The sequence below is a fragment of the Drosophila ficusphila genome, unplaced genomic scaffold, assembly GCF_018152265.1.
Source record: "Drosophila ficusphila isolate 14025-0441.05 unplaced genomic scaffold, ASM1815226v1 contig_128, whole genome shotgun sequence".
Classification (NCBI taxonomy): Eukaryota; Metazoa; Arthropoda; class Insecta; order Diptera; family Drosophilidae; genus Drosophila; species Drosophila ficusphila.
This window is the reverse complement of record NW_025064017.1, coordinates 1,010,624-1,022,795: the sequence shown is the minus strand read 5'-3', so window position 1 is coordinate 1,022,795 and position 12,172 is coordinate 1,010,624. Positions and strand designations below refer to the sequence as shown.

At 42.6% G+C, this 12,172-nt stretch overlaps 1 protein-coding gene across 2 annotated transcripts in view; it reads right to left on the bottom strand.

Moving 5' to 3' along the window:
- LOC108100543 (dnaJ homolog subfamily C member 16) overlaps positions 1–12,172 on the bottom strand; it is a 451,288-nt gene that overhangs the window by 417,272 nt on the left and 21,844 nt on the right. The gene's annotated exons all lie outside the window — the stretch shown is intronic.

Genomic DNA, 12,172 nt, shown 5'->3' with positions numbered 1-12,172 from the left:
ATAGGGTCTCGCTTTTGATTCTGATAGGTGAGATCTTCCTCCTGTTTTTTGCTGATACTATTGCTAATCTGATTTCTGAGACGTTCGAGTTTTATAGGGTTGGAATTAAATTGATTACCAAAGAATATTTCTATGGGTTTCTTTTTCAAAGTTGAGTGAATTGAATGGTTATATTCTTTCACCGCTTTGAAAATCAAATCTTCAAAAGTGGCTGTAACTTCGTCTCGTTTGAGACATCTTAAAATTTCGGACATTATTGAATGAAATCTTTCTATTTGACCATTGCTTGTGGAAGCATACGGTGGGGTCGTGAAGACTTCCACTTTTAGTTTTTCCTTTAATAGGAACTTGATTCACGCTGCGTTTAGAGCTTTTTCGTTGTCCATTACAACTAACTTTGGCGTACCGAATGCCATTATTACCTCCCGTAGGGGTGTTTTCAAAACTTCAGCAGCTCTTGATTTTACTATTTTTATCTGAGCATATTTTGAAACTTTATCTATGGCAGTAAGTAGGGGAGAAGTGGGGGTTGTGGGCATGGGTCGGTTGTGGGCACCCCTACGTATATTTTCACAAAATGAAGATTGAATTTTTTTGGTAATGTTATTCGCAAGCAATTACCCTATGTATGATTTATGCCAAATTTCAAAGTAAACAAACGCGTTTGCTTTTTGAAATTAACGAATTGGTTTTTCTTGTGCTTGGAAAAGGTGGTGAAACTTTATTCAAAGATTTTCAATAGTGTATCAATTAAAGTGAATCGATTAAAAAGGTAAGTTTAATGCATTTTTATTTAGTCAAAGCAATATACTAAATGGAACAACATCGATTTGAACCAAAAATTTATGCAAACACATTTTTTAATTACTTCTTAAAATGCCTGGGAAAGTTGGTTGTGGGCACCAAAATTGGGTGGGTTGTGGGCACCCGTTTTTTTTTGGCAAATTTTTTTATTACCTACAATTTCTTGTAAAATTGTTTTCAAAATTTGTTTGGGACCCTCTAGAACGTTCTTGTAGAAATTTTAGGCTCTTGGAAAAGGATCCTCTCCCGCTGAGAGGGATTATCACTCAATTGTGACATCTGCGATCGAGCTTTTCATCGGAAATGTGTGGACATGCGGGGCAGTCATTATACATGTCAAAATTGTGTTTCCGACGATGAATAACGCCTATGTAGTCTTTGAAATAAATAAATTGTCATTTTGTTGATATTGGTTGCGGTTTTTTTCCATATTATTCCATTTGCAGCACTTTTTCCCAGGGTGCCCACAACCCCCCCAAAAAAAAATTTTAGCTGACAAATAACGATTTTACAAAAGTCCATATGAAATTTTTTCGCATGACAAAATCAAGTATGTTTCTTCATAATTAGTTAGCTTAGGTCTCTAGCTTTACACAGATACCCATATGTCCAAATAATATGCACTAGTTCGGTAATTATAAGCCAAAAACAAAACTATGCCCACAACCCCCACATCTCCCCTACTAAAGTCTTCTGTGTAGTATATAGATCTATATGAATAATTTCTCCCGGGTAGATGGGTATTGGAGTTGGCTGAATTTCTCCGTGTTGAGGATGCCTGTCATACTTAGAAAGTTTGCAAGTTTCGCATTGTTTTGCAATAGCCATTACCTTCTTTGCCAAACCAGGGAAAAAAAATTTGCTGAGGATTTGGATGATTTCGTTCTGGTCACATTCTAGAGGAATATATTCTACTTGGATTTGCGTATATCTTACTTTGTAACTACTGAAATGAAAAGGATAATTATTTTGAATTTTTCCCATTATTCTTTCAGAGGTAAGCAAACCGTTTACAAGTTTTGGGTCAAGTCTTTCTTTTAAGATTTGTATAAGGTCTTATTCAGAGTATTCACTCTTCTTGACAGTATGTCGATGATACCGTGGAAAGGGTAATTCGAATTCGTAAGATTCTTTGTCTGAAGACAGTAATAATAATTGGTTCTTGAATACGTTAATTGGAACACTAGCGCAGGGTATAAGATTGTGCGAGGGACTCTAGTCTTCTACCACGTTAGAGTTCATAATTGTTCATAATTGTACTCTTCGAGGTAGCTTTTACACCTTTTGGGGTTATCATTATGATTCTTGTTGCTTAACGCAAAAGTTAATGGTTGATGATCAGTAAATATAATAACTTTGGAAGTACCGTAAAGGTACATGCGTAGACTTTGAAGAGCCCACATTATGGCCAACATTTCTTTTTCGTTCGTGGCATATTTCTCTTCAGTGCTAGTTAGTGTACGCGAAATAAAAGTAATTGGTCTGCCGTTTTGTTCCAGAACCGCGCCTATTGCGTAGTTTGAAGCATCTGTTGTGAACTGGAATTCGTTCGTGAGGTCTGGGTATGCAAGTATAACATCTTGCGAAACTAAAGTATTCTTAATTTTTTCGAATGCGTTTTTACAATTCTGATCGAAGACTATATTTACTTTATGAGAGATATTTTTTGAAGAACGACCATTTTCTCCCCTGAGTAGGGTTGTGAGTGGCTTTGCTAATTTCGCGTAGTCATCAATCAAGCGTCTATAATAACTTGATAACCCTCCTCTCTGAAAAACTCGCACTTATCGATTTGTAATTTCATATTGGCTTTTGCTAGAGTGGAGAATACTTTATCCAGGTCCTGGATGTGTTCAGCTTCCGATTTGCTAAAGATTGTTATATCATCGATATAGACATATCATCTCGTTCCAATATGTTCCCGTAAGATGTTTTCGAGAGCTCTTTGGAAAATCGAATATCCCTGCTTCAATGAAGAAATCTGATACTTGATACTTGAAGACTTTCAAGTCTCTTTTGTCTGCGTAATGTGCTGTAAGGCACTTCGAAATGGCCTTCCAGTTTAGTGGGGTATTATAAGATTCAAGGACTGTTTCGGCTTCGCCGACTACTTTGGTTCGAATGGCCCTCGAACATGCCTACTATTCGATCAACATTCTTTTTCCAGGAGTTAAACATTGCTCTATCTCCTGAGAACTCTTTGATTAATTTACAAACGTCTGGAACTTTGTTTTGGTCAGGGCCTACTATCGGACTCACATATGGTATGTCGCTGAAGTGATGGCCATAAGCTGTTGACTCTGACGGAAGTACTTCTTTAATTAATGCAAGTAAAACTTCTCTTAGTTGTGGATTAGCTATTGGGGTGCTGGTGGCGGTTGGTTCGCCGCTTTCTGTCGGGAGCTATATGTTTTTAATTTGTTTTAAACCCAGTGGGTGGTTTGTTCCTTCTATCCAAGAGGGTCCCTTAGGAATCGTTGGATTAGAATGTGTTATACTGCGTTTGCAGTGTTTTTTTCTTTGTTTGTTATAGTTTTATTTTTTTTTTTTTACAGGGATTTGCTTTGATTTTCTGTGTTTGTATGATTTTTTCTTGGTTTTAACGGGCTTTGTATCACTTAAATTCTATGCTTACAAATATTGATACATCTGGCGAATCTATCCCGCGTCGGTCCTTCGGATGGCTTCTTTTCCTCCTATTACTGTGCGGCGGAGCGGCGGTGCAACGACCTTTAGTTTCGCGGTTGTCTGCGAACGGATACTACAGACTTTGTCGGCGGTTACGTTTGGCCAAGCGGAATAGTACAGTTCAATCGCGAGGAACAGATTTTATTCCTTATAAAACGCACTCACGTCGTGGCTTTTATAAAGGCACTTATAGCGAGTTACACTGTGTGGCTACTTTAGGCACTGGTACGCGACTCGAAAGTGTCCTGAAAGTGTCCATTAATAATGGCTGTTAATGATGGTTGCGCAAGTATCCCACGATTAGGGTTCTGCTGAGCGATGGCATGTGACGGATGTGGGTGTCAGACTTTGCAGAGTTTGCGGAATTGGCTGGGTGCATTTCTGGTGTTAATGCACTTAGCCGCATTTCGATGTCACCATTGTTGTTAACTTGGGCTGGGTGCATTTCTGGTGTTAATGCCTTTAGCCACATTTCAATGTCAGCATTGTTGTTAACTTATACAAACAAGAAAAGAAGCTAGCTTCGACAAGCCGAAGTTTATATAACCTTGCCGTCATCAAATATGCCGAACAAAATACATAAAGGCCAAACAGCATTGAATCTATGACGATTTTTCTATTTATTTTCCATATTTTCGACGACTTTTATATGACAGCTATAAGATACAGTCGCCCGATTTGTATGGTATTTAATTTGTTTTGTTCGATCCGGCCGTTCCGACTTATATACTGCGTGCAATAACTACACACCTTTTGGGAAAGTTTCAGCAAGATAGCTTTAAAACTGAGAGACTAGTTTGCGTAGAAACGGACAGGTGGACAGACGGATAGACGGACAGACGTTCAGACGTATTTATGCTGATCAAGAATATATTAGGTTGTTTGGTGATGACATACCGGTTTTTACATTCAAATTTCGCGCTTCGCTTGTGAAGTCAAATATAATCGTATCTGGAAATGCTGTATATCGTTTTAAAAGTATTGGCATCACCTTTAAAATGACATATAGTTTGTTTACATGAGCTTCCACGTTAAAAAATTACAATCGATTGAAATGGAGTTCACAAACGCAGAAATTCGGGCAATTTTGAAATTTTATTTCGCACAAGGAAAAACTGCTGCGGAATCTCGCAGACAGATTATTGCTGCCTTAGGAGATAACAAACTTTCGATTTAAACCGCCGAACAGTGGTTGATACCGAAACACCCAAGCCTTCCGGACGACCAGTGACCGTTGATACGGATAAAATCATTGAAATAGTGGATCGAGATCGTCATGTGACTATTAGAACCATCCCAGTGGAGCTGCAACTAAGCACGGAATCCGTCCATAGGCGTTTAAAGTCTAAAAATTTAACAAAAAAGCTCGATGTATGGATCCCTAATGAGTTATCCCAAAAAAAACCTTTTCGGCCGTGTATCAATCTGCGAATCTTTGTTGCACCGTAATTAACTCGATTCATTTCTGGATCGGTTAGTAACTGGTGATGAAAAATGGATCACATATGACAACATAAAGCGTAGAAGATCCTGGTCGAAGCACGATGAGTCGTCTCAAACGGTGGCAAAGCCAGGACTGACGGCTCAGAAGGTGTTGCTGAGTGTATGGTGGGATATCAGAGGAATTATCCATTATGAAGTGTTGCCCTATGGCCAAACCATCAATTCTGACCTCTACTGTGAACAAATGGAGCGATTGAAGATTGCACTTGAAGGAAAGCGGCCAGCCATGGTGAATCGTAAGGGCGTTGTGTTCCATCATGACAACGCCAGGCCCCATACATCGAACAACTATATCATATAGCTGCCAAATGAACAATAGTCAAAAATATGGAACATAAATAGAAAAATCGTCAAAGCTTCGATGTAGTTTAACCTTAATGTATTTTGTTCGACATACTTGATGACTGCAAGGGAATAAAGCTTCGATTTGCCGAAGCTATTGTAGCTTCCTTTCTTGTTATGAAATTTTTTTCTCGGTTAAAAAAGTCGATGATGCAAAAATCATGCTCGTGGAATAAAAAGCAACGACGTTATAATTTTTTGCCATTATTTATATATATTTTTTTCGATATTTCCTATGACAGCTATATGATAGAGTTATCCGATTTCGATCAAATTTAGTCCGAAATTCGATAGTGGTTAAAAAGAACCATCTGGAAGAAATCAAGTAGATCCGATCAAAAACAACAGTGACAATTTTTTTTCAATCTCTCGAATGGGAGCTATCCTATATAGTCGCCTGATCCTGCTCGATCCGACTGATATACTGCGTGCAATAACTACACAACTTTTGGAAAAGTTTCAGCAAGATAGCTTTAAAACTGAGAGACTAGTTTACATAGAAACAGATCCGGAGAACTACCGTTCGAAGGAGATTGACCTTATCTTGGGAGTGGACCTAATTGCGCAGATCATGCTGTCCGGTACACGGATATAAAGTCCTACGGATCAAATTGCTCAACAGACTCAGCTGGGATGGATTCTGTCAGGTCAAGTCGCCGACACGACCAGCTCTACACAGATCCGTTGCCATCATGTAGTCTCCGAGGCGGAGTCGCTTCTGAAGGGCTTTTTCGAGATCGAGACCGTACCAGAGCGGACGGCTCGCACGGTGGAGGATCGTTGGTGCGAATCGTTCTTTCAAAGAACGCATTTTCGACATACGGATGGACGCTACGTGGTGCGCCTCCCTTTCAAAAGGTGTCTGGACCACAACATCGTGTTGGGACGATCTCACCAAGGGGCCCTTAACCGGTTTCTCCAGCTCGAGCGGCGACTTGCGGCACGTCCGGTGCAAGAAAGGCAGGAGGAGATTGAGGCTGAGGAGATTGAGGAGTATTTTACTTTGGGACAAATCGCTCTCGCGGAAGGGTCCGAGAGCAGCTTATGTGTACGCACCCCGGCCGGAATACATCATGCGTCTTGTGTGCTACCCCACCATGCCGTCTACAAGACAGAAGGTCCTGCCACGAAGCAGAGGATAGTGTTCGACGCATCCGCGAAGACGAGCAACGGAAGATCCCTAAATGATGTTCTAGTCACCGGACCCCCTCTCCAAAACGACATGTCTGCAGTGTTTTTCAATTGGCAAAAATATCTCTATGTTTTTGCAGCTGACATTCAAAAATGTATCGCTGCATTAACGTTCACCCGGAGGATACGCAATATCAGCGGATTTTATGGCGGGCGGCGGATGGAACCAACAAGGCAAACGCGTTGTCGACTCTGACTTTCCGAACGGCATCCGCACCATACACAGTCATAAGAGTCCTGGTGTATGGCGCAGCATATTCGGCTCGGTTAGAGTAACGATCCGCGATTGCTCGGCTCTGTTCCGCAGGAGCATCAATGGTACCAGAAACCTTTGAATTGGGATGCAAGGGAAAAGCGGTAAAAGCGTTGGGGATGTATTGGCTCGCAGACTCCGACTGTTTCCGGTTTCAAATGAATTTTGACTCCAGATGAGAAGGAACTTTTCGATCCGTTAGGTCTGATAGCTCCGGTCATCATCGTTGGGAAGCCCATTTTAAAGGAGGTGACTTTGGTCAAGGTGGCGATCAGCGAGGGAGTGCAGGTCGTTGGACTGGGACTCACCGGTGCCAGCAGCGATTTTGGAGCGTTGGCGAGCGTTTTGCTTTGACCTCCCAGGAATCGAGGACATTGCGGGTCGTCGTCGTCGTATGCTGCCGCTGTTTACCTGCGAGTCGAGCACGTCAACGGGACCGTCGGCACGACCTTGCTGGCCACACCAGTCAAGCCGTTAACCATACCCAGAACGGACGCCACTATCGTCTTGCACTGGCTGAATGGAGACGTACAAAGGTGGTAGTTCAGGGAGCAGTTCCTGCTTCAGTAATCAATTTTGCGACATTTTTGGGACGGCTGGAGTAGGGATTGGCTTAGTCATTTGCAGCAGCGTCCAAAATGGTTTCAAAGTTAGGAGAACCTAAAGTGGGACGATCTTGTACTTGTCAAGGACGACAGATTTTCCCCTCGCAGTGACTGCTTGGAAGAATTGTCGAGTTTCACCGGGGTCAGGATGGATTCGTTCGCGTGGTGACGCTAAAAACCCAACAAGGACAACTGAAGGGTTCGGTAGCGAAGATCTGTCGCTTGCCGATTTAAGAATAGCCTTCCTCAAAGCAGCTCTAGTCGCTCACGCTTATGCAGACATTTTCTTTTTCTTTCTCCTCCCGTATTCCAGGTACAGCTCAGGACGCTCAGGACGCTTAGGACACTCTTAATGCTACGGTCTAGAATTGGCGGGCGGCATGTTTAGGTTCGTGATCTGGCCCCATGGTGCCAATACCTGCTGAGAGTTTGGGCAAAGGGAGCTCTCGCTGTTGTTGGAGGGAGAGAGACAAATTAGTCTGATATTTGCACTGCATCGAAACGCTAACGGAGCTGCGTTATTCTTTTGATTTGCTTGTTATATATAACCAATTCGGAATCCAAATAAATTGATAAATTATATTGTTTAATTAACTCTTGTGCGAGAAAATTTTTTTTTGTGAACTCTGGTGCCTCATGGTACGGCAGCTGCAACAGTCCTGAATGAAAAATATAGGAGCGACGCACTGCAATTGCAGGGGAAAAAACATAGCAGTTTTTCAAACAATACCGAAAGATCTAAACACTGCTCTCGCATTTTCAGAAGAGGTACAGCCTAGCCATGAACGCAGTGTATTTGCAGCCACCTTTCCAAGACACGCTGACGAAAAAATTGGGAAAACCACTAACGAAAATACTAACTGTCGGCAAAGCGAAAATTCTAAACAACAAAATATCAACCTAGAAAACGCTAGCTAAAGGCAGCGAAACTCTTTTTGGCAAAAAAGTCAATCGGTACCGGAATCAATGGAAGTTGATCCTTCTTCGCGGAAATGTCCCGAGTAATAAACAAAAAGTGAATATCACAACTCAGGAGCAAGAACACACCGAATATGACGAGAAACACGCTTAAACAATATAGAGGGTTCGATGCCAGAATTGTAATTTTTTTTACCCTTGCAGAGCAAAGGGGTATTATAATTTCAGTTAGAAATTTACAACGCAGTGAAGGAGACACCTCCTCCTCCAAATACGTCTGTACGTCTGTCCGTCTGTCCGTCTGTCCGTCTGTCCGCCTTAGGAGATAACAAACTTTCGATTTAAACCGCCGAACAGTGGTTGATACCGAAACACCCAAGCCTTCCGGACGACCAGTGACCGTTGATACGGATAAAATCATTGAAATAGTGGATCGAGATCGTCATGTGACTATTAGAACCATCCCAGTGGAGCTGCAACTAAGCACGGAATCCGTCCATAGGCGTTTAAAGTCTAAAAATTTAACAAAAAAGCTCGATGTATGGATCCCTAATGAGTTATCCCAAAAAAACCTTTTCGGCCGTGTATCAATCTGCGAATCTTTGTTGCACCGTAATTAACTCGATTCATTTCTGGATCGGTTAGTAACTGGTGATGAAAAATGGATCACATATGACAACATAAAGCGTAGAAGATCCTGGTCGAAGCACGATGAGTCGTCTCAAACGGTGGCAAAGCCAGGACTGACGGCTCAGAAGGTGTTGCTGAGTGTATGGTGGGATATCAGAGGAATTATCCATTATGAAGTGTTGCCCTATGGCCAAACCATCAATTCTGACCTCTACTGTGAACAAATGGAGCGATTGAAGATTGCACTTGAAGGAAAGCGGCCAGCCATGGTGAATCGTAAGGGCGTTGTGTTCCATCATGACAACGCCATATCTGCCAAATGAACAATAGTCAAAAATATGGAACATAAATAGAAAAATCGTCAAAGCTTCGATGTAGTTTAACCTTAATGTATTTTGTTCGACATACTTGATGACTGCAAGGGAATAAAGCTTCGATTTGCCGAAGCTATTGTAGCTTCCTTTCTTGTTATGAAATTTTTTTCTCGGTTAAAAAAGTCGATGATGCAAAAATCATGCTCGTGGAATAAAAAGCAACGACGTTATAATTTTTTGCCATTATTTATATATATTTTTTTCGATATTTCCTATGACAGCTATATGATAGAGTTATCCGATTTCGATCAAATTTAGTCCGAAATTCGATAGTGGTTAAAAAGAACCATCTGGAAGAAATCAAGTAGATCCGATCAAAAACAACAGTGACAATTTTTTTTCAATCTCTCGAATGGGAGCTATCCTATATAGTCGCCTGATCCTGCTCGATCCGACTGATATACTGCGTGCAATAACTACACAACTTTTGGAAAAGTTTCAGCAAGATAGCTTTAAAACTGAGAGACTAGTTTACATAGAAACAGACAGACGGACAGACGGACAGACGGACAGACGTACAGACGTATTTGGAGGAGGAGGTGTCTCCTTCACTGCGTTGTAAATTTCTAACTGAAATTATAATACCCCTTTGCTCTGCAAGGGTAAAAAAAATTACAATTCTGGCATCGAACCCTCTATATTGTTTAAGCGTGTTTCTCGTCATATTCGGTGTGTTCTTGCTCCTGAGTTGTGATATTCACTTTTTGTTTATTACTCGGGACATTTCCGCGAAGAAGGATCAACTTCCATTGATTCCGGTACCGATTGACTTTTTTGCCAAAAAGAGTTTCGCTGCCTTTAGCTAGCGTTTTCTAGGTTGATATTTTGTTGTTTAGAATTTTCGCTTTGCCGACAGTTAGTATTTTCGTTAGTGGTTTTCCCAATTTTTTCGTCAGCGTGTCTTGGAAAGGTGGCTGCAAATACACTGCGTTCATGGCTAGGCTGTACCTCTTCTGAAAATGCGAGAGCAGTGTTTAGATCTTTCGGTATTGTTTGAAAAACTGCTATGTTTTTTCCCCTGCAATTGCAGTGCGTCGCTCCTATATTTTTCATTCAGGACTGTTGCAGCTGCCGTACCATGAGGCACCAGAGTTCACAAAAAAAAATTTTCTCGCACAAGAGTTAATTAAACAATATAATTTATCAATTTATTTGGATTCCGAATTGGTTATATATAACAAGCAAATCAAAAGAATAACGCAGCTCCGTTAGCGTTTCGATGCAGTGCAAATATCAGACTAATTTGTCTCTCTCCCTCCAACAACAGCGAGAGCTCCCTTTGCCCAAACTCTCAGCAGGTATTGGCACCATGGGGCCAGATCACGAACCTAAACATGCCGCCCGCCAATTCTAGACCGTAGCATTAAGAGTGTCCTAAGCGTCCTGAGCGTCCTGAGCTGTACCTGGAATACGGGAGGAGAAAGAAAAAGAAAATGTCTGCATAAGCGTGAGCGACTAGAGCTGCTTTGAGGAAGGCTATTCTTAAATCGGCAAGCGACAGATCTTCGCTACCGAACCCTTCAGTTGTCCTTGTTGGGTTTTTAGCGTCACCACGCGAACGAATCCATCCTGACCCCGGTGAAACTCGACAATTCTTCCAAGCAGTCACTGCGAGGGGAAAATCTGTCGTCCTTGACAAGTACAAGATCGTCCCACTTTAGGTTCTCCTAACTTTGAAACCATTTTGGACGCTGCTGCAAATGACTAAGCCAATCCCTACTCCAGCCGTCCCAAAAATGTCGCAAAATTGATTACTGAAGCAGGAACTGCTCCCTGAACTACCACCTTTGTACGTCTCCATTCAGCCAGTGCAAGACGATAGTGGCGTCCGTTCTGGGTATGGTTAACGGCTTGACTGGTGTGGCCAGCAAGGTCGTGCCGACGGTCCCGTTGACGTGCTCGACTCGCAGGTAAACAGCGGCAGCATACGACGACGACGACCCGCAATGTCCTCGATTCCTGGGAGGTCAAAGCAAAACGCTCGCCAACGCTCCAAAATCGCTGCTGGCACCGGTGAGTCCCAGTCCAACGACCTGCACTCCCTCGCTGATCGCCACCTTGACCAAAGTCACCTCCTTTAAAATGGGCTTCCCAACGATGATGACCGGAGCTATCAGACCTAACGGATCGAAAAGTTCCTTCTCATCTGGAGTCAAAATTCATTTGAAACCGGAAACAGTCGGAGTCTGCGAGCCAATACATCCCCAACGCTTTTACCGCTTTTCCCTTGCATCCCAATTCAAAGGTTTCTGGTACCATTGATGCTCCTGCGGAACAGAGCCGAGCAATCGCGGATCGTTACTCTAACCGAGCCGAATATGCTGCGCCATACACCAGGACTCTTATGACTGTGTATGGTGCGGATGCCGTTCGGAAAGTCAGAGTCGACAACGCGTTTGCCTTGTTGGTTCCATCCGCCGCCCGCCATAAAATCCGCTGATATTGCGTATCCTCCGGGTGAACGTTAATGCAGCGATACATTTTTTGAATGTCAGCTGCAAAAACATAGAGATATTTTTGCCAATTGAAAAACACTGCAGACATGTCGTTTTGGAGAGGGGGTCCGGTGACTAGAACATCATTTAGGGATCTTCCGTTGCTCGTCTTCGCGGATGCGTCGAACACTATCCTCTGCTTCGTGGCAGGACCTTCTGTCTTGTAGACGGCATGGTGGGGTAGCACACAAGACGCATGATGTATTCCGGCCGGGGTGCGTACACATAAGCTGCTCTCGGACCCTTCCGCGAGAGCGATTTGTCCCAAAGTAAAATACTCCTCAATCTCCTCAGCCTCAATCTCCTCCTGCCTTTCTTGCACCGGACGTGCCGCAAGTCGCCGCTCGAGCTGGAGAAACCGGTTAAGGG